The sequence below is a fragment of the Apis florea genome, unplaced genomic scaffold (genome assembly GCF_048593485.1).
Source record: "Apis florea isolate Af1SG1 unplaced genomic scaffold, ASM4859348v1 contig_3203_pilon, whole genome shotgun sequence".
In the NCBI taxonomy this organism is placed as follows: Eukaryota; Metazoa; Arthropoda; class Insecta; order Hymenoptera; family Apidae; genus Apis; species Apis florea.
The window spans coordinates 4,379,231-4,402,274 of record NW_028256723.1 but is presented as its reverse complement, the minus strand read 5'-3'; the positions used below and the strand labels follow the sequence as shown (position 1 = coordinate 4,402,274).

The following is a 23,044-nucleotide window of genomic DNA, read 5'->3' as shown; positions in this document are numbered from 1 at the left end:
ATTGTACAGTCATATTTAATTTAATTATTCGATAATTTAACAATTTTAAGAAAAATAAAATTAATTAATAAATTTCACTTTTATGAAAATGATATTCTATGAATTTTCACTCACTTTTCACTTTAATTTAAAAAATTTAACATAATCTAGTAATATTTTACCTATTTTTCCCCTAGAATTTGATCACGTGATTTCATTTTCATCATATGATTCAATTGAATTAATATTCCTCAATAGGGGATATATATCCTTCGAGAAAAGTACTTCAAAAATTTTTACCTTTTTTTCTAAGTATTTTTTCAATGCACGATCATGTTTCCTCTAGAAATTATTGATCACGTGCTTTTATTTACATCACGTGACTCAACTTGTCGAGTCATTTCGCGAAGCAGACAGAAGTCAACGAACGTCTTTTTTCTTTTTTTCTTACCGATTTTAATCATGTAGCGAAAACCACGTCGCCAGGTCTTTCCCTCGTAGACAAACGAAGCAATTTAATTAGCATTATCAATGCAATTTCCGCGGCGGCGTCGGAACTAATATTGGAGGCGACGAGGCTCGCCAATGTACGTACGTAATGTACACGATATTGGACAGAACGAGAGACGAACGGCTAGGGCATGTAGTAATTCTGTAATATTGCGGGTGACGGTGGTTAGCCTTAGGGAATGGGCAAACAATGACGTCCGACCGCTGTGGCTCGATTGCCGCGCCGTTTCCCACTGTCGAACGATGACAACGTAAATACGTTGTAGGGAATTATTTGACCGACGCTTTGCAAATTATCGCGGCATCTAATGTCGATGCGCGTTTCCGCCATTGTGAACGGGGCGAAGAAAAGTTCGCAGCGTGCAAGTTGGATTGTCGAGAAGATGCGTTTCCTAACCTCTTTTGAGATGCGACCTCCTTTCATAAGTTGAGAATGACTGATCATATAGAAATGTATTTTCGATAGATACAAAGTATTATTTTTGAAATTAAAATTTTGTTAGAAGAAATAGGATAGTAAGAGAATGGATATGGAGGAAAAAGGTAAGTTTACAAAACTGAAATGTCGATATATTTTTCAGAAAAATTATTCGATCTCGATAGACCAAATTTCGTACAATTTCATAGTCTCTCTTTGGAAAAACATTTGTGTGAAATAGAGATATCGATTCTCTTTCTCAAATATTGTCGAAATTTTTATATTTCGATATATGTAAACATCATCATGTTGGCATATATCATTTCGAGTAAACGTGTATCTATTCAATTTTATTTTCGTTTATAAACGTAATGGAAAGATTCTACGGATTCAATGGAAGATTGTCTATTGTCATTGTCTCGAATGGAGTTGGTTTCGTTTTATGAAGGCAGTTGTAATACAGGGTGCATCCGCATCAAAACGAGTACACAGTCGCATCTATATAACTGCGGAAATAGGAGCGGTACACGAGCCATAATACATTGCAAACATTTACTTTACTCCACGCTGTCGCTCATATTTGTCAACAACTCAGCAACGCTAAGTAGCAATACCTAATTCGTTCTACGCTCGATCGATCTCTCTCTCTTTCTCTCTCTCTCTCTCTCTCTTGAATTTTCTTCGACAATCTCAATGTGATCTAATATGAAAGCAAATATAAAAAGGATATGTACACCTTGATATAAAAATTTAACTAAAATTTTATAAGAAAATATTTATACGCTAGCAAATATATAAATAACGTAGATATTTATTTTAATATATTTTTTTTTTTTAAAAATAGGAAGTTTCGTTTCAATTGTTATCGTTTACAAGTTACAAAATTGAAATTTGTTTCGTCGTAAAATCAGAATTTCATTGGATCTATTACGTCGTATTTTTGTACGTCGAAAAATTTAATTGTGTATTCCACGATGAATTATACACATCGATTTATGAAATGTCGATAATAGATAAAGTATAATATAATACTGCTCGTCGAATGCATCCATTCGTTTGTTCGCGAAACAAGAAATAGTTCAAAAGGATTTAACACTTTTCAAAAAATAACGAATAATTTTTCCCACAATTTTCCTCAAAAATCACGTCCCATCCAACGAGCAATAAGAACCCAATTCCAATTTCGACGTTATCTACATTACGTCGAATAGAGAGAGAAAAATAACGCATCGAATCACAGTCTAGAAAAGAAAAGTCTGATCTTTAATGAAACTTTAACGAGACCATCGATCTTCGAACACTTTTTTCGCCACTTGGCCGATTCGATTAATCCTTACATACGAAAAATCTCAAATTTTATTAAATTTCATTCGGTGGCCGCGGCCAAAGGGGTTGCTGCACGGCCATCAACGGCGGATGCACAATCGACGAAACCAATACTCGGCGTTTCTCGTCGAGCGGGCGAAAAAAGGGATGCGTATGACGTTACACTCGAATAAACTAATTTTGCCCGAGCATACCGCCAATTCATCGAGAAAGAGAGAGAGAGAGAGAGAGAGGGAGAGAGAGAGAACGAAGAAAAGAAGGGGCCAGAACCCGATTCTCAGCGCGTGGTGTGTGCAGAGAGGAGTGGTTGCATACAGAGGGGAGGAAGGGGCGGTGGAAGTCCGCTGACCACGGTTTTAATTTCCTTTCGATATCCACAGCTCCCGAAGGTTTTTCCCCTCTCTTGCTCTATTAATTCTGGATACCCTTGCGGCCGCGTTATTTTATACCTCGAGATTCTCCGATTCCACTCGCATATGTGTGTGTGTGTGTGGGGCTGATCTCGTAGATCGACGAAAAAAAGAGGGGAAAAAATAAAAATGGATTCATCGAAACGAACCACGTCCGACAGATTTCGGGGAAATCGAAATTTCGTACCCCGAATCTCTCTCCGTACGTTGATTTTGGTTTCAAATGTATTTTTATATTTTTCATTAGGAGGGGGCGAGAGAGGATCGGATCACGTCACGTTGGCGAGCGTTTCGCTCGTTGTGTATCGATTATATAACCGGTTAATGTTTGCGCGTACGTATTAATATTTACCCTTCGTAATTCGTCAATATTCGTATTCGGGAGAATAAAAATCAACAAGAATTTCGACGAAACTCTCTCGGACGTGGAAATTTCTTCTTTTTTTTTTTTTTTTTTCCTTTCTCGTGAACGTGGAGAAAAATAACCGGAGAAACGATATTCTTTGACGATGCTCGACGATGAAAGAGATGAAAGATTTTTCCACGCGGTTGGCATGGAAGAATGTGTCGAGGAATATATTGAATCGAATTTCGGTTTATGATTTTTGTCTCGCGCTCCAATATCACTTTCTTTGATACGAGAATTTCTAAAAGTTTCGTGCAAGATGGTGTGTGTATATATACTTTTCAAGAATGATTAAGCATCATTTCGAAGAAAAAAATTAAATCGGAGGAAGTGAAGTATCGATAAACGCAAGATAAACAAATGATCGTTGACGCACTCTTGCGAAGGAGGAGACATGAATATGCGGTCGAAGATCGAGATTAAATCGATCGATCGGGTGCATTAGGTAGGAGAAATCGCCACGTTAGGTTAGGTTAATGCAAACGTTTACACAAGAGTCCGTAGGAGGGGAAAGGAAGGGTTGCATGCGCCTCAAGTGTTTGAGGGAGGGTGAATGTCTGAGAGTATGATAACTAATACATAACCTCGACGTCGGTTGATCAGGTGAAAAGTACACGGGAAATATTCGACAATTCGGCGTCAATTTGGTATCGTGGTCTTTGGAACGTGTCAGCCACCTGTGCCGGATGTCTTTTGCGTAAAATGGATGAACTTGTGCATAATATTCGATGGATCATTCTGGGTCACGGATATCGCTTACTCTGCACTTCCTTTTCGTTGGAAGAATTTTTTGGTGGAAGAAAAGTGTACGATAGATCTTCTTCGCGTGGATGTTGGTTTTTTTTTTTTTTTTTTGGAAAAATGATAAAAAATAATCTACTTTTTACATTCTTATTCGTTGATCGCTTAAATATATTAATGTTTTCATTACGTTAAATTAGGGTTTTAACACGATATGAAACGATGTGATATTAATTAAGGAAATAATCGAGAAAATGTCGCGTTGAAATAATAGAAGACGAGATGGATGCAGACATCAGTTTTAATTGCTCTTCTAAAAAAAAAAAAAAAAAAAATGAGCAAACTCTTCAAGATAAAATGATTGGGAAAAGGTAAGCCTTTATAATGATAAATTTCAATTCAAATTTGGTGGATTGGTTAAATGTTAAATAAATATTCCACTCGCTGTTGTCATTAAAATATTATATATATATATATAATGTGTAAAAATGTCTTGGAATTCTCGCGATCGATATTGATTTTTTTCTATCCAAGATTCGTAACATGGAATTTACAATTCTCGAGCAAACTGGAATAAGCATGATTATCCCCTTGAATATTTAATCCTCGAGTTAATTTTATCATCGAGCCGAAGACGGATACAAAATTCATTCCAGATATAATATTCATAGCGAGAACAATTGAATCGAATTGAAATAATTTCTTAAAATTGAACGACAAAATTGGAAATAAATGAATGATATTGTCGATAATTGACATTTAATCGATAGATGTTACGCGGATATCTCATTTTTAACGAAAGAAAAGTAGATTTTTTTGAAAAATAAACTAACTTTAAATCTAAATCTTGAAATATTTTATAAGTTTCAAAAGATTCACAAAACATTAAGAGTAGTGGAATTATTACTGAAACTTAAATTCCTCACAATATGTTTTTTACTATTTTCTTTTAATAATTTATTATTAATATCTTTCTTTCAAATTTTATTCAAAGAAGAAAATTCTACTCGCAATGAACCTTCCAAAATTGGAATTCAAGATTCAAAAAATCAACAAAAGTTTAAAAATCAAACTAGCATCTCGCAAGTCTCAATTCCACAAGAAACGTGCAACGAATATCCATTAGAAAAATACATTACAACACTTCCATACAGAATTCATCTTCAATCGAACGAGGATCAAGAAACTAGAAACAAAACGCACGAAGAAACAAAAAACGAAGAAATATCAACAGAATTACTCGCAGAAACGTAGCAAAATTTCTTAAAAATTTAATATCCAAAAATCGAAATTCAAGATCTAAAAAGATATAAAACGAAGGTACAAGAATTAAACCAACAATAGACAAAGCCTCGATTCGTCCAAGAAACGTCCAAGAAACATTACTTAAAAATACCAATCATACACAATCCGGACAAAGATCAAGAGAACTAGAACGCGAAGGAACAACGAAAAAAAAGAAAAAAAAAAAAAAAAGAAAAGAAAGCCCGTTAACAAAGTTCCCTTCCTAAAAAAAAAAAAAAAATCTCCAAATTCGCCGCAGAAACGCAACTGAGCCGGCGTATCCGGTTGCGCAAGGGCCGGTTCGCCTCACCAAAAGTTTCACTTTACCCGTCCGCCGGAACAACGCATAATTTCGGGTCAGGGGTGGAAGTGGCAGCTGTTATACGAAAAGTTTCCTCGGGAATAAAGGGGGTGGAAGGTGCAGCTGGCCCACCGTGCAACATTCCACCGGCAATAATTCCCGTTTCACCCGATTATTCGCGAGGTGTTTACGAGGTAACCGAACCGAGGTGCCACGCGCGTATGATAATGAAAAAGGAAAGGAATTTCCTCTTTCTCTCTCTCTACGATTATTCGTTACATTTATTTACACCAGGGTGCACCAGTAGGTTGTAAGTTCTTTTTTTCGCCGATAGGGGCACGAGCTCGCGAGAAAAGAGATCGAGGAGGGAGTAGAAGGCCGGTCACGTGCACTCTGAGAATCCTCGAACCATAGAAACGAGCGACGGACCAGAACAAATTGCCAAGCTCGAGGCTGGTACGTAGATTCGATGCGTTTGCGTTTCATTTCATCTTTTAGGGAGCTGTTTCGATATTTTGAAGATCGTGCCAGATTTTATGTATTCGAATTATAAAAGCGATTAGAAGATATGGAAGTGGTTTTGAGTATTTCAGAAGAAACTAATGCGAGAGATTTTTCTGTAGAGAAATTGGATTTGAAGAATCTTTTTCAAGGTTGAATGCGTTGATAAAGTTAAAAGATTAATGATAAGTATCTTGATAAGTACTCTCTAATTTGATAATTTTTGTTCGATAAATTTCAATTTTCTTTCTAAAAAGTAAGAAAAGCGTACGAATGTAAAAATGTAATGAAAAAATATAATTATCCATTTTTTTAATACGCATTGAACAGAATAAAATTTCATTAAAAATTAATAATAAAGGATAAGATATGCACATATATATCTAACGCGTTACAGTGAACGTTGTGTTAATTAAGGAAAGTAGAATGGGTATTATGAATAATATTCATATTTCAAATCAACTTCTGTACGGTTCATTTATGATAAATTTTTCTTTTTTTAATGCACCAGTTATCAGCTAAGTCAAGCTGTCCTCCAACTCGTTCCTCAGGAGGGGAAGAATAGAATTGAATCAGGAACGTGGTAGAGAGGAAATCGCAGAGGAGCAAGGTAAACGGTCGCAAGAACCTGGGAAGAATTTAATCGAGAAGCCTGTAATGAATACGGCGTGCTGCCGATGCAGAATTTAAGAGGTAATTAAGTGAGAGCTATGGAGAAGGAAGAGGCTGCGAAAGCGATAGGAATGTTGTCGATATCGATGACTAAAGCAACTATTTATTGCAATACATCGTAGGGTCCTGTAATGGAGATTTCGGTTCATCTTACAATTAATTAATAAAATACTAGTTCTAATATACATGCAATATAACATTTTAATTAGTATCACGAAACAAGCAAATTTAATTAAATTAATTACAATAATTAAGTATATGATATAATTTTATTGAAATTGCAAGTTTGAAGTAGACAAAGATGAAAAAAAATGCATGAGATAAAATCAATTATTAATGATTACTTAAATTAAATTTAAAGTTCAAAATTATTTCATTAGAAAAAAAATATATTCAATGAAATTTGAAATTTTTATTGTATATTATATATATATATAATATTGAAGATCTATAATAAAATATGGAATTTTAAGATTTTCATTTAGGCGTATTCGAAATAAACAAAAAAATCGATCGAGATCCATAAATGTGGAAAACACGAGACCACGAGATAGGGGAATATTTTTTGGGCACGAATCATACCTTTCAAATATTACAAATAAAGTAGCAGTAATTGTGCCGCGTAGAGGCTCGATGGAGGTGAATTTTCAACTGGCCGGCAATAAAACCCATTTTACAATGTTCCACCACACCAAATAGAATTTCACCGATTGCCTGGCCGAGCGGGGACAACGATTCGAATGTAGAGGCTAATAATTCAAAAAATGTTTCGGGCAATATCGAGCGGCAAACGATATGGGGCTTACGGTTTGTTTTTGCCAATGTAAGTGATCTAGCCATTCTGTCGATTCTTTATTGCTTTTTTTCATATTGCCGCGTGAACTTTTATTGCCACGGCTATTATGATTATCCTTATTTACGATAATCCCTTTGTTTGTCCAAACATACATTTCCCCTCGAAATTATATCGAATCATCATCGAATCTTGTTTGTTTAAAAAATTATATATTACAGAAAGAATTTTAAACTTAAATCTCTCTCTCTCTCTCTCTCTCTCTCTCTCTCATAATATTTCTTATTTATATGATTTTGTATCGATACATTTATCTAGAAACGAAAAAGATAATTTCGATTTAGAAAAAAAAAATGACAAATGATCGTATAACAAATTTCTAAATTAATTCACAATTATAAGAAATAACATTATCCACTTTAACAAATTTAAATCTCAAAAACAATCGGACACTGTCTCTTTAGATTTCAAAGTCTTCGGTGGTCGACGACCAATTTTTCAACGGCGTCCTCGATCGTGATTTTCCAGCCAGTCCGGTATCCGGTCATCGGTCCTTCGCTTGAAAGCACAAGCACCAACCCCTCCTTCCACACGCGAGTTGGCCGGACTTGTATTCAGATTGAAATGTATGTAAAAGAGCCTATAGGTACATAGTCGAGGATCCTACGTCTTGGCCACCTTTTACTTTCCCCGGTGGTCCATCTTCTCGGCTAAGTAGAGTGTCCACTATCCAACCAGATGCTTTCAACGCTCGAGAGTCGGAAGAAGGACAAGTGTAGACATACCGTGGCACGCGGACGAGCTGCGTTATATATCCGTGTTGACTATCGATTACCACTATACGTTCTATTTCTTTTCAACCTCTCTTTTCCTTACAAAGACGTGAAAATTGATGCGTGCTCGTGAAACAATCGCGGAAAAGCGATTGTTTGTGATGGATCTTCACGAAATACTTTCAATATAACGAAAGAATGAAGATTTTATGGATATTTGTTAACGAAACATGGAACGAGCATTTAAGAAAGGATTTATTAATTGTAACATTAGTTCGATAATTTTGCCAGGGTGCATTCTTTTAAAAAAAGGTAATATTTGTGTTGTGCAAGCAAACAAAAGCATTGGCATTATTTAAATAATATCTTTAGCTTTGACAAATGTAATAATAATCGAAAATCCAAGTGCATAAGACCGAAACAATTATATACAACTAATCAACTTATCTTCATTAGCATTTTGCACCCGTTGATAAATTAAATGTACAATTAAATTTCTCTGTAGAAACAATAACGAAGTGAAAAAGACCAGAAACGTTTAACCGCGTTCTGCACGATTCTCGGCCATTACACGAGAATCCACAAGTGCCGAGAAAAAACGGTTAACAAGAAAGTGGCGGTGGCGCCATCGTGGTCGATTCACGCGTAATCGACAATCGTGAGAAAATTTCGAAATAATTTCGAGAGCAACGAAGCGCGGAAAATTCAAACGATGAGTTGTAATTGCATTTTTTTCTATCTCCGTATTTCTGTATCTGTCTACTCACTATTTCTCTATCTTCGTTGCAACTGTCATCACTACCAACTTTCTTTCCTTTCTCGACGTATTTCAGTGAATAGCAACGATGAAACATGCTTGCGCGAATTTGACACATTTTCATTGCACGAAAGCACGCCGACAACATATTTCCACGTTTTTTCTTTCCTCTCATAGCTCGCTTCCTCTCTCTTTTTCTCTTTCTTTCTCTTTCTCTCGAGCTTTTCACTTCATTACAACAGTTTGTCCTTTGCCAGTTATTTCCCTTTCCACCATTTCTCTCGGTATTCGTTCCATTCTTTCTCTCGTCCTAGCATCTCTTTCTCTTTTTCTATCTTTATACGCACGACATCCCGTCCAGTATATCCCCACTCCTCTTCATGTCCCTTTATTCTTGTCCCTCAATTTCCTCTCTCTGACCCCCACCATCCACTCGATGTGTTTGGTCCATTCGCAAACAATGCCGCGATCGTTCTCGCGCCTCCGCGCCATTTTCGCTGAATAAATTTAATTTAAATTTTCCTGCCGTTCGAAGCGTTTATTAAGTAAATATATCACGCAGGACAGCGGTTTATACACTCGGATATTTTCCGCGGGACGCGATCGTTCTACATCTTTTCATCTCTTTCCCTCTAACCTGCAATATATATATCTATCGCGTCCTGTTGCAGCTGGCACGCGTACGCATGCGCGAGCGCGTTCCACCGTGTGACGTATGGCTCGGGCGAAACGTCGAAACAGGCCGGCCTCGATGTTTACGCTATTAATTTATTAAGTTTCGTTCTGTCGCTTCCGACTTTCCCCCGAGTGGGTTCTCTGTGCGACGTGCAACGGCTACTCGTAAAAATCGTTGGTTAAATTCATTGCCCCGCGTGACCATACCTCTCTGTTCGCTCTGTGACTAATCGAGGATCTCGGTGTGACGTTTTGCAGGATAAATCTTGTTGTTTCTCTTTTACTCCCTTTTTCGTTCCGTTAATGAAACGAACGGAGGTAATCGAGCAAATGTATATTACGTTATATCTCTTGAAAAATATTATCATGCAACGGATAAGGTTGAATTAATTGAGAGGCCGGTTTATGGGATAATCTAACCTTTGAGGTTATGATATGTTTATACGTTGAAATTAATAAAGTTGTTTGTTGATAAGATATTATATATCTTATATATGTTCTTCAGTCATATCAAACATATGATTTATTAATTTATTATTTTGGAAATGGATAACTTTAAAAATATAATTATATTCTGTTTGATGATCAATGATTAATATTTTTTACTCGATGTCTAGCTTAGATATAATATCATTATCATGCAATATCGTATTTCTGGAAAAAGTTTTTCCAAAAACTGTACCAAATATTTTTTAACCGAATCCATCTTGATTGATGCAACGTCGATCTCAAAGAAACGTATCCTTTATACAAACAAGCGACGAATGATCGCGTTACAACGTCAAAGGATAACGCATCGACAAGAAATTGGATTTGCGACGTTGCAAAACCAAGGTAGCGACTGTCGATCGGCAACATGCGGCTGTTGATCGGCTCGTCTACTGTACAACATAATACCGCCATTAAGCTGTTAGGCGAGGCATCGAACGTTGGTGAAATGGCGCGGTGTTAGAAGCCGTGTGCAGACAGACGGACAAAGGGAAGGGAGGGCGAGAGGTAATATTTGCAGCCATTAGGAAGCAATTAGCCAAACGTGAGCAGCCCTTTCATCTTCAACGAGCTAAATCCGATACTTACGGGTAGAATGTTTAACGTAATACGAGCCCTGGACTTTCACCGTGGTTAGAGAAAACGAAACGGCGAGCGGACACGAGAATGAACTATCCTCTCTCCCTTTCTCTGCTGCTCGTGAATTCGAATTCTGTACGTTAATTTTGAATAAACGTTCGATCAAAATTAACCGTTTCGTGTTACGGTTAATTTGGTGAATTTCGTTGATGGAACTTTACTTTCGTTATAGTTCAGGGAGGAAAAATTTTCGTGAATTTCGGTGAAACGAAAATTTTAAACAAATTTATCCCTTCTTTTTATAAAAGGTAATTCGACAATTTCGAATTTTCAAATGATCATTTGGATAATTTTCGAGGTATATAAATAGTGGTAAATAGAAAAGGACAATATTCAGATTCATCGTACGGTTTTTCGTTTAATTTCTTTAATAGTATCGTGGAAAAATTTCTAATTTGAAATTATATACGAATAAAATTTCGCTATTATTTCATACCTCACGTGTCAAATAAAGTCTTGTTTAAGGATAATCTTCGTTTACGGGATACTTTCATATTCCGAGGAAGTTTATAAAAATTCTAACAATCCTCCGAACGAAAGGAGGATATTCCATCTTTCGAATTCTTCAAAAAAAGGAATCAACGAATATAGAAGGAATGAAAATTTAAACTCGACGACACGCGGATAAATTCGATCGAATCGATATTAAACGCTCGCCCCAAAATTAATCGTCTCCTCCTCGAAACGACGTAAAAATTTCATCGTGAAAAGATCCTCGGTCCTATAATTCTATATCTTCTTGTATAATTCCGAGATCCCCTCTCGTGCTCGAATTTCACCGGCCAATCCTCTCCTCTCTCCTCCCGCTCCTACTGCTACTATTTGCCCATTAAAAGCTCCAAGATCCACGGACGCCTGGTATGAGGACACTTTTAAAATTCCGTTTGTAACAGGACTGGCAGTGGACCGGCGTTAACTCGTCGTCGCACAGGTGCAAGCTGCTCGAAAACTCTAGGACACGTTCACCGATGTCGCAGTCCTCTCTTGCCCCCCTCCCTCTCCCTCTTTATCCACTCTTTATCCTTTCTCGTTGACGAAAAAAAAGGTTGGTCACGGTGCAACAAAAAGATAGAAAAAAGAAGGGAAGAAAGAATGGAATAAAAGAACGAGCAAACACGAGAGGAGGAAAAGAGAGACAGAGAGAGAGGAGGTCGTATAAAAAAAAAAAGGAAAGAACGCGTCGACAAAAGAGCGATCCGATAAAAATTGCCTCATCACCTGGCGAAATAGTAAGCCAGTAGGGAAGATTGCGCCTTGGATTAAACTATTGCAGAATGAATCTTTAACCGCTGCGGTATAACGAATAACTAGAGAGAGAGAGAGAGAGAGAGAGAGAGAGAGAGAGAGAAGGGAGAGAGTGCCACTCTCTTCTTCCATCGAGGCGGTCGACCCTTTTGATTTGAATGTAAGAGCGACTTTCCGTGCAAGAAGCTTGAAAATGTAAAAGCCATCCGCTCGAGAGTTACCGAGCCGAGAGAAGGAAAGGAGATGGAAGAAGAGAGGGAGGAGTGATGGAACGCGGTGGATAAGAAGGGAGAGAGAGAGAGAGAAAGAGAGAGAAACGTATTGCCAGGAAGAGAAATAGCGAGGAGATAAGCGAACGAGAGAGAAAAGAGAGAGAGAGAGAGGAGGGGGGAGAAGGGTAGAGGAGTAACATAATTGCTTTTGCAAAGGAGGTCGCAAATTTACCGTTCACAGTCGGTCAGCGCGGCTGAAAGTGTCTTCTCGAGCGTAAGCTTTTTAATACGAATCCGGGAACTACTTCTGGTTTTGAAAGCGTCGAAGAAGATCGCTTCCAACCCCCTCCTAACCTTTCCCTACATTCAGCTTCCACGTTCCTTCTCACTTCCATTTTTTTTCTCTCTTTCTCTATTCTCCTCCCTCTTTTCCTTCTCTTCCTCCTCCTCCTCCTCCTCTTCCTCCTCCTCCATCGAGCGGAGGAATCGGTACGACCGGTATACCAATCGCTTTCTTCTCCCATCCGGTTATCGATTATCGATATTTATTGCCACCCGGTCAGCCCTTTTCACCTATATATCCCCCCTCCCCCTCTCCTCCCTCTCCCCCCTACCAAGTTTCGAAGCCGATCGAACACACCATGGACCGGTGCACACGATTTTCTAAACGGCTTACAAATCGGCCGGATACCTCCTCTACCCCTCCTCCTCCCCCTCCCCTCCGAACCCCGTTCGCAGCCGTGGAAACGAGCTCTCGAGTCGTCCAGCTGCGCGTGTGATGGAATCAACTCGATGGAAGGAGAGGAGGGAGAGAGAGAGAGAGAAATATATCGCGTTATGATCGTCGCGATAGAGTGAAGACCGGTCACGAAGGTCCCCTCGTGGAATGGAATTTCGTGTCCACGAATTTTGCATACGTCACGGTTGCACGTTCACAGCCGATGTTGGATATCTGGTAAGGTGGAACAGCCACTCGAGAAGAGTGTGTATTATGGTTAATGATGGCAGGGAAATTTCAACGTTACGCATATGTTCGATTAAAATGTTTTAAGTAAAGTTTCATTCGTAGTTGCTTGACAAATTTACAAATTCGTCTGATTAATGACCGATCCTGTTCTATCCTGTTTGTATTCGAATTTACATTTGCAATTTTCGATGAACGAAATATATATATATATGTTGAAGAAACTTGTTTAAGGCAATGAGGGGTATAATGATTCGCCAATTTAGTTATAACGCATTTATTATTGTATACGCGCATATATTAATGGATGACAAAAGTATTAATATCTTTTTGGACCAATGATTTTACAAAAATTCAACGACTCTTGCGTACGTATAATTTTTTCTCAACGCACTGTTCGAAGATGTCAAGCGAGCAACGTGATTTCGGAAGTGGAGGGGGAAATTTAATTACACGATTGCGCGTTTATCGGGAAAGGTTATTATTTTCCATGGATTATAATCTTGTAATTAAATTTGTTGCTGCGCACGCGTTGCTTCACTCGCGTCTCTGTTTTGTTCTCCCGTTGATTATTTTCCACCGTTATTACGCGGCCACGCGTTTGTCATTAATCGCCAGGATTATTATTTTATATTTCCGGGAATCGAGTTCCCGTTTATTCATTCACCCTTGGAAGAGTAAATTTTGGGTAATTGTTCGTAGGTGGATCGCCAACCGAGGGGCGATGTAACGCGTGTTGGCAAAGTTTCTCGAGGAGGTTTAAAACATAGTTTAGCAGGATATCTTTCTATTTAAACAGGTTTAGTTCTCCGGAGTTTCTTTGGTCTCCCCGTGTTGGAAAGTTTAGCTTCACCGTACAGCTACGTATGTATGTGTGTGTGTGTGTGTGTATATATATATCTTGAAAATACTTTAGTCTGAAAGCAGAGGAAGGGTGATTCGTTGTACTTGTAATCCTGATGCGAGATGTAAAAGGCCCCGTTTCCAGGAAATTAATCCATTAATGTGCAAACGATTCCCTTCTTACCCCACCACTTACCGTCGAAATTTCTCGCCGATAGAATCGATGTTATCGATAAAATCATCGATAAGAAAAGTATATTGATTCAACATCGAACCAATCGATTCTTCGAAAAGAAGACGAGAAGAACGAGAATTAATTCCTTAACAGAATCCAGAGACAAACTGTTCTCGTTTACGTCCCCTCTGAAACTATAAACAACCCTCAACATGCGAACATCCTCAACAACCCCCGAAAAAAAGAAAAGAGACGAACGAGGAGGAGGAGGAGGAAGAAGAAAGAGAGCGACAAAACCCTTCGAGCGAAACTTCGAGCGCATAAACCATTCCTAACCTGGGGAGAAGGAAGTCAGTCGCGAATCGATGGACAAACGGGAGTGGCGGCGCAGATTTTTCATCGCTTTCCAGGGAAGAGGATACGAATGTTTACGAGCGGCCACGTCGTGAAGAAGCGCGATTTACCGTGGTCTGGAAACAGTTCTTCTCGCGGAGAAAAAGGGGAAAAAATATACGAAAACACGTTTTCCATTCGAGGTTGGCGAAAAATGGCGTGATATTCGGGTTGTGGGAGGGGAAAGAGGAAGAGAATCGTTAGAAGTGGCGCGATAATCGTAAGCTTCGACAGAGCTGACGCTTCTTTTAGGGGTGGAAAGTTGGAAGGGTGAGTTCTACGTGTTATTCGGCGAACTTTCTCAACCTCGTTTCAGAGGTGTCTCTTTTTTCTCTCTCTTTCGCCCTGATATTTAATCAGAGAGTTTGAAACTCGATAATAATGATTGCGTTAGTCGCGACGATTTTATCTCTCCACGAGGAGGAGGGGGAGGAGAGTTTTGCCGGGTTAGGGGACGATGGAAGTTGGGATGGAAGGATTTAAAGGATGTGTGGTTGTCCGGTGTGGAGTTCGGTGGGTAAATTTAATTTGTTGTGGAGAGGATTAACGAGGAAGGGAACGATTATTCTTTAATTTTGATTCTTAAATTTCGATCATATATGTTTGGCTATAATATCTATAAAATTAGCCGAATTCTTTTTTTTTTTTTTTTCGATTTTTCGTTCGTCGGATGGAAGAGAGAGTTAATAATTAATGGTTGATATTCTTTCTCGTTGGATGGAAAAAATAAAGGGCGAGGGGTATTAGTGGAATAAAATAATTATAATTACATATTAAATTCGATAATATCGGTAAAATAATTTTCCATCACATTCAACAAGTACTTTACCACGTACGCGCGTCTAATTATCCACATTGTGTAATTATTTCGTAATTTGAAATATAGAATGTATAAAAGAGTTTATAAACAGAAAAAGAACGTTTCCTCTTGTAACAACGTTTACGCTCCCGCGATAACAAATATCGCGATAAATACGTGCGCGTGTTTGATATGCAAGAAGAACATTTCAACAAACATTTGGCCAATGAAATCTTTTACCCGATTTCTACCTCGCGTGAAGAAATACGACGAACGAAGAAGAATAACCACGTTTTCTCGTCCCCGATGTATCCATAAACACGAAATAAATACGCCTTCTCCCTTGATTTAAATAAATTGCACGATTCGAAATTTTATTCCTTTCTCGCGTGAGCAAATTATTCCATGCTCGGCTCAAGATTGATCGTGATATCGGCACGAATTTTTCAATCGATAAAGCGATTCGATGACAAGATCGACAACCATCGATAATCAGGCGGACGACTATAATACTTGAGCCGATAAGTAGAATAAAACGATTGTGATCAGACAAGCGACTTGTTCATCGATATAAATCAATCATTCACAAGTATACATTGAACACATATATTGTAAGTACAGTGAATATGTATATATTTATACCAAAATAATTTAAATAAAAGATATATCGATATATATCAACATGATTCGCAACAAGTTCGTTGATTGAAAAAGAAAAAATATGATCACGATCACACGAATAGTAGTTGAAACGCATGGAATGGAATAAGTCAGTCATAAATCAGACAAGTAGTGTAGCTATCATGTTACAATACACGTTTAAAAAACGAATTGAATTTGAATTGAAACTTTTAAATTATATTAAGAACACATACATACACATATATACTTGAAAGGAGGAAAGTTTAAATACCCAATACTTGAGCAGTGAGTAGAGTAGGGCGGACAATTTGCAAACATTTCGCAAGAAAGCATGCGCGCCAGTTCCCCAGGCGCTCACAACGAAACCGCACACGCGGTTCTATGGCATTAGAGTAACCAAACGCTATTCCGCCCAGTAGTATCCCGCAACATGAACGAACCGCAATTAAAAACGACGACCCAAAGGAGACTCACGGATAGACCGCTCGAGGAGATGTGGTTAACCGAATTTCGCCTCGGAGAGGCGCGGCGTCCCGTTATTCGTTTATTCGAAGCGGCCATCGTTTCTTCCCGGAGAGCGAACATCGAACATCAACGCGTCCGAAGACGCATAGCAGGTAAGACGACGGTGGCCCCTTGAGACACCGATGACCGTGAGAGAGGGGGAAGAGGGGAGAGGACGTGGAAGAGTGGGGGAGACTCCTCGATAATTGACTCTTTCCTCGGCTGTCCGGCCTCTCCCTTCCAACCCACCTAATTTATTTCCCCTACGTGGATCTGTACTTTTCGCGCCTGCCTCGCTTGTCAACAAACAATCGAGAACGAACGGAAGGACACGACCAGGCTGTACTGGATCAACTGTAAATTGGATCAACCGATTCAGGTGTCGTGCACGCTGTCTCTTTCTTTTTTCTTTTTTTCTTTTTTCAAGGAGTAAGGAAATTTTGGAAATTGAAAATTTTTTATTGAATCTGTGTGTGCAACAGAGTATATATATTTATTATTATTTGTATCGTTTATATTATTTATTATTGTGGATCAATGGAAATTAAATTAGAAAAGTATTCGTTGCAATTTCGATATTGAATTCGATACGGTTTTCGTTGCGTGTTCATACGGTCACGTTTGTTTCGTATATGTGTGTGTGTGTGTGTGTGTGTGTGTGTGTGTGTGTATGCCGTCAAATTTTCGTTATTTCGGGGAAAAATGAATAGAGATATGTGTTTCGCGAATTTCTATCACGGTGTATCGATATTATCAAGCGAACGAGATCCTCCCTGAAACGACTCGTCTGAGGAGGTCCCATTGACCGCAGATGCCTTTAGAATCGGTTTTCAGAGAAAACCGAAATCGCCGGCGAAACCGACGATTTAAGGAATCGAACGCTCGACAAAATCCAAGTTATCTATCGAGTTTCATTGGTCGGTGGTCGATCGTAACCACTCGTTTGAGTGTAACCAGAGAGGCCAGGATGCGATGTCAAAGTGGCGTGGAAGTAACAAAAGTGTCGTGTTATTTTTTTTTCCTCTTTTTCTTTTTTTTTTTTTTTCAAAATATATCTACGATCACAATCTAGAAGAAGAAGAAGAAGAAGAAGAAGAAGCAATATATTATTCTATTTTATTAAATTATTAAATTAAATTGCGTGCATTCCATTCCATTCGTGGAATAAATAATAATTGATTCGAACTACTTACTTGAAAAATAAGTCTCTTTGAAAAAAAAATTCTTTAACGGGAGAATTAGTGATGAAAATTAATTTTTATACACAAGTGTAATACAAAACACGAATTTACCGTGGGGGAAAGTTACACTTGATTAACAATTAACAATTACCGATGTCGCTTCGTCAAAATATCCGTTATCGAAATGGATAAAAACAACAAAGTGATGAAATATTTTCATCTCCACCTAATGAACAAACATATCGCGCGTTACAGCCGTACACGCCAGTTTCATCTGCAAGATTACATAAACATCTTGTTTGCCGAATCGATATCGCGCTAAAACCACGGTCCAACTTCGCAATCAGCACGAGGGGAGGGGGGCAAGGGGGAGGTGCGCGCAACTGTAAAGCATTCGTTAACGATTAACGCGCGGCGGGGTTATCCACGGGTCACGGCGGGTTAAGGCGATATAAATTAAATTTATCAAGGAAAAAGCGTTTCCGTGTCGAAGTCGAGAGTGCAGTTGTGGTGCGGAGTGATCGGGGCTAAAAGAATGCGCTTTGATAGAATCTCTATTCGTGTACTCGAATCAATCTCGGGGAAATCACTCCCTTTCATCGTTGTTTATTCTCCTATCCGCGTCATTTGCATCCACCAGCGTTTCACACTGTGGGCCACATTTTTACTTCTTCGTCTTGTCCACCATTTTCCTTTTCTTCAATTTACGAACAAAATTTTTAATATCGATTTACCCGATATACAATTTTTCTAGGGGAAAAATAATAAGGGATTCAATAATAGTATATCAAATTATGTAGTACAACTGTATTGTAGATCAATAATTGGTCAGACAGGTACATTGATCAAACAAGTGTAATTAATGAACTACAAATTGATATATTAGAGGGATTAATGTACCTACGAATAATTAATAAATTAACAGCAAAATTTTCCTTCAAGCTTTTTTATGGATAAATCATTGACGTGTTAATTCGTGCATTCTTTTCGCGTCACTACGTACCAATCGTATTCTGCGCAGTAATTCCCTGGTGAATTCCCTTGGATACGAAAATCACCTACGGGATTGCTCACGGCATGCAGCGAACCGACCCGTGTAACGAAGCGGCCGCTACTACGAAATCGGATAAGAAGCGAGTTGATCGGTGGCCCACTTTACCGACCCACTGTTTGCATAGCAGTAGAGATGCGCTTTAAATATATAATACCGTTACCTGGAGGCTAAACTGTCATGGCCACGTGTTGTAACTAGCCTGCAGAGTGCGCTGCTTAAACGCCTTGTTATTTTTCCACGTGTCGTTTCGGGAGAAGACGTGCAAGTGTGTGTCGGGCGATGATTATTTAAATTAAGGAATATGATTAACCGAGATGAGTAAGAGAGATAAGGGGAAGGTCAAGTAGCTGCTGTTGTCTCTGCGTAATTTCCTTGCGAAACAAGGTTAAGTATAGGGCGGACTTGTGAGAAAATAGATTGGTGAACATAACCTGTTAATTCGACTCGAATTTGAGGAAAGAAATATTTGTAGTTGCAATACGATTTTCTTTTTTCTCGAATACATATAAAAAGTGAAAATGTAAATGTACAAAGGATGCAATATAATAAATATAATTTTATATGATATAAAGGATAAAAAAAAAGTGGCGAAGACCAGCTATTAATCGTTGGAACGAGAACAGAATGACGAGACAAATAATACAAGTGAATCATCGATCTTTTAATTACACCGTAAACTATTATTAATGGTTCTTTAAAAAAAAAAAATATCAATGATTTTAAAATGGAAATTTAATGATTATTAAAATTATACAACAAAATTAATTCGACGGTTCAACGAATTAGTTTTTTTTTCTCTTTTTCCCTCGTATGAAATTGATGCATGTCGTTGTGCCGTATACTCAGTTTTTTTTTTTAACGAGCTAAATCGTTACGTAAGCGATTATTAACGTAAACGATGAATTACATTTAAATTTAATATTACGAGGTATAATACGTTCTCCATTCAATAGCGTTAAAATAATATTAAAACACAAACGCGCACGATATTATTACATTCATATTTAATACGAAACGTAATACGGTAGCGTGTCATAATTATCGTCGCTCGAGCGACGCAACTATCGGCGACACATTTACAATCCATAAAGTTATTCCATGAAACGCTTTCAAACGATTATTCAAACGATTTTGTTGAAAAGGCGATAAAAACGAGGGAGGAAAAATTTAGCAATCTTTGTTCCCACGAAAATGTAAGACAATAAACCGGATAATGTAGAAAATGTTCTTCCATCTTCCAAGGCCAATACCGCTATCACGAAACGGAACAACGTTTATTTTTCCGCGCTCGCGAGTCGTTTAAAAGACTCGATTTGCCGAAACATTCTTCATTCGTTGTCACACAGCGATTCGCGATATTTTATGTCTTTTTACAACTTGCCTGTACTTTGTTCTTCCTGTAAATTCACTTCACGTCGTAACTTCCTCTTTTTTATCGCACACGTTTCTTATACACGATTTATTCAAAAAGCACTTCGATCATCTACCAATTGCATTGAAGCATGAAAAAAGGTAAAAACTTCGAGAAAAAAAAAAACGTAGAGAAACAATCGCTTTAAAGAAATTCTAATTAAAAATTAGAATACCAAATTTGTGAGAATGATGAATTTATCGATGATGAAATTAAAACCGTATAAATATATTTTCCAATTTTCTTTTTCAATCCAAGAACGAAGAGGTGGGCAAAAAAATCGCGTAGTTTGGTACCTGTTCTAATTTAATAGTGGAAACGGTGCGCGGGGATTAGGTCAAGAATTTAAATCCTCGGAACAACAACTAGGGCCATCTGCGGGCCGTTTCTCTTCGATCGTACGTACCATTCTCGGCGACCAAGTGATACATTTTTCAGCGCGCGCGAAGGCAAAAAGAAAAAGGGAGTTAATTGGTTCCTTTGGAACGTTGTATATTTCACGTGGAGGCTCGAATAAATGTGTATCGCGGAGAGTGTAACATGTGAGGGTAATAACCGTTTCGCCGCGGAGCATTGCCCGTTGGCGAATCGGGAATTGAAAATAATTTCCACCGTAAGGCCGGGGAACACGATTTAATTAGCTGTGAAATGACATTTTTTTAGGTTCATTAAGCGGTAATTGGCAGGGGCTGCGTCCCAGGGGTTCGAACCCTGGAGACTTTTTTTTTTTTTTTTTCTCTCTTTCCAAGGAACCTATCTCTTCCGGTGCGAACAGGCTTGTTGGACTACGATCATGGCGTACAACGTAGTGTGGCGTAGTGTGTCACGTAAATTGCGTGCGAGATAACGAACCGCGATTACGAACGAACGAAGGGAGGAGGTTGGTAATAGTGGTCGCAGTTAATTTCTACTCATAAACAATTTGAGTTAATTTTTAGAAATTTTCATTCATAAAAAGTAATAGGAGATTTAAGCAGGATATAACAATTCCTCTTCTCAATCGGGAGCGCTATTTCGTTCGAAAGTTCGTTCTAATCCTTTTAATTGTTAAAAAATTAACGACTACGAGAGAATAAACATTAAGATCGACGAAGCAAAATATCATCGATTATTCCACCTCGTCCATTACGATATATCCCCTCGCATGTTATAAAACAAGAGCTAACGACTAACCACCTCACAGCCTAACCCCGATTTCTAACTCCAACTTTATAACTCGCCTTCCTTGACGCATCTCCCCCTTCCGTGTTTACCACGATACACGGCGCTTGTTAATGCGCGATCGACGCGGCCTGTTTTCGTTTCGCGGAAACTTTCACGATTCCACCGGTCCCCCTCCGTCGGTAAATCAGAAAATAACCGCGATACGGGCGCGCCAACGGTGGCAACACACCGTTTAACCGTGCAATTACCCTCGTAGCTTCCGCCGCTCCCCCTCCCCTCCACCTCGTCTTCCTCCCCTCCCCCACTCTCCCACTTCCATCATCGCCGCGTATCCGTCGACCGAACTCACGCCCGTCGTTTCATGCTATCCGTTCCGCGGCTTTTACGCCGGTTTTCAAAACAGGAAGCACAAAGTTTTCATAATAACGCATCCTCTTCGCTAGATAGGGAGACCCAATTGCTTCAGGATGCACACAAGAAGGGTGTTCTGCCTACAAAGGTTCGATCTTTTTTTCCTGCCTCGGTCGCATCAGCACGGAACAGCGAACACGAACCGTGCAAGCCTGTGTGTGGAGAGCCGAGCATGCGGTGTGCGGTGTCGCGCATGCGCAACCGGGAAACCTTTTTCCCGAGTTGAGAGGTTAATTTTAGAGATTTCCTCGTTCAAAGGATACGGTGGATATATCGGGGAGGGGAGAGGAGGGAGTTTGGACACACTTTTCGATGGGGGAGAAAGGGGTAACTATCGTATTCGCTGTAGAATAGTACGCGTAACTGGTTTTAGAGCGAGTTACGACCGCGTGGCGTCGCCCCTCTCTTTGAATCGAATCGTGTTCCAGTTCCTTCTTTTTCCCCCGTTTTTTCTGTTTCGACCTCCTACCACCGGGGGACGCTCGAACTTTTGGAGGGTGTGCGTTTATCAAACGGGATAAACGGTGTTGGGGAAAATAAATTTTAAATCGCGGTGATACGATTTAAGGGAGCGTGAACCCGATCGTTTCTGGTGAGAAGAATTGTGAGATAGAGCGTTAAATTGAAAAGAATGGAATAATGGTATTGTGCATACGGTATTTCTTTTATTACGGATTATAACATTAACGTTTCATTAATAAAATAATAATGTTATTACAATTTTATAAGAGTTCTAGAAGAAGCAAAAAATTTTATCCAAAAGTTAAAATTAAGATTTTCTATGTTTCGTGGCAACAACTTTGATTAACCTTTTCCCTCTCGTTTAACGCTCTCGTAAACGAGAACTTTTCTCGTTTATCGCGAGCCGCGACATATCTCGCGCATATTTAGCTCATCTCTCTTCGCATCTCGTGCATGCGCGCCAAAATTAAATACCGGACCAAGTATCAGCTTTAAAAAAAATCTTTCCAAAATGGTGCACTGTTATTTGACGCACTTAAAAAATGAAAATCGAAAAATCCACGCGTATACCGAGTTATACCTATATTTAAATCGATCCACTCGAATATTTTGAAAAAACCATCGATGATACTGAAAAATATCTTTAAAAAAAAAATTGAAAGGTTTGAAAAAGCGTGTCATTTAATGCAAAAGATTTTTCCCTATAAATCGATACATAAAGAAAATTTGGACAAATCAACTTCAAGTTAAGTAACAGTAGGATAGCATTGAGCGGACAAGCAGTGTAATTCAGTTATGGTCAGACAAGTAGAATAGGTCGATCGTGATCGAGCATGTTGGAATAAAGAATTAATTTACGAAATTTTTCGAACTTTTGCACAATTTATCGTATCATCAAAGGCAAACCTAT

At 38.7% G+C, this 23,044-nt stretch overlaps 1 protein-coding gene and 1 long non-coding RNA gene across 2 annotated transcripts in view; one reads left to right on the top strand and one right to left on the bottom strand.

Moving 5' to 3' along the window:
* LOC100871615 (uncharacterized) overlaps positions 1-23,044 on the bottom strand; it is a 503,962-nt gene that overhangs the window by 387,163 nt on the left and 93,755 nt on the right. The window lies entirely within an intron of this gene.
* Positions 5,695-7,028, top strand: LOC147657153 (uncharacterized). Its single transcript, XR_015292980.1, has 2 exons — positions 5,695-5,831; positions 6,388-7,028. It is a non-coding gene; the product is annotated as an uncharacterized LOC147657153 (long non-coding RNA).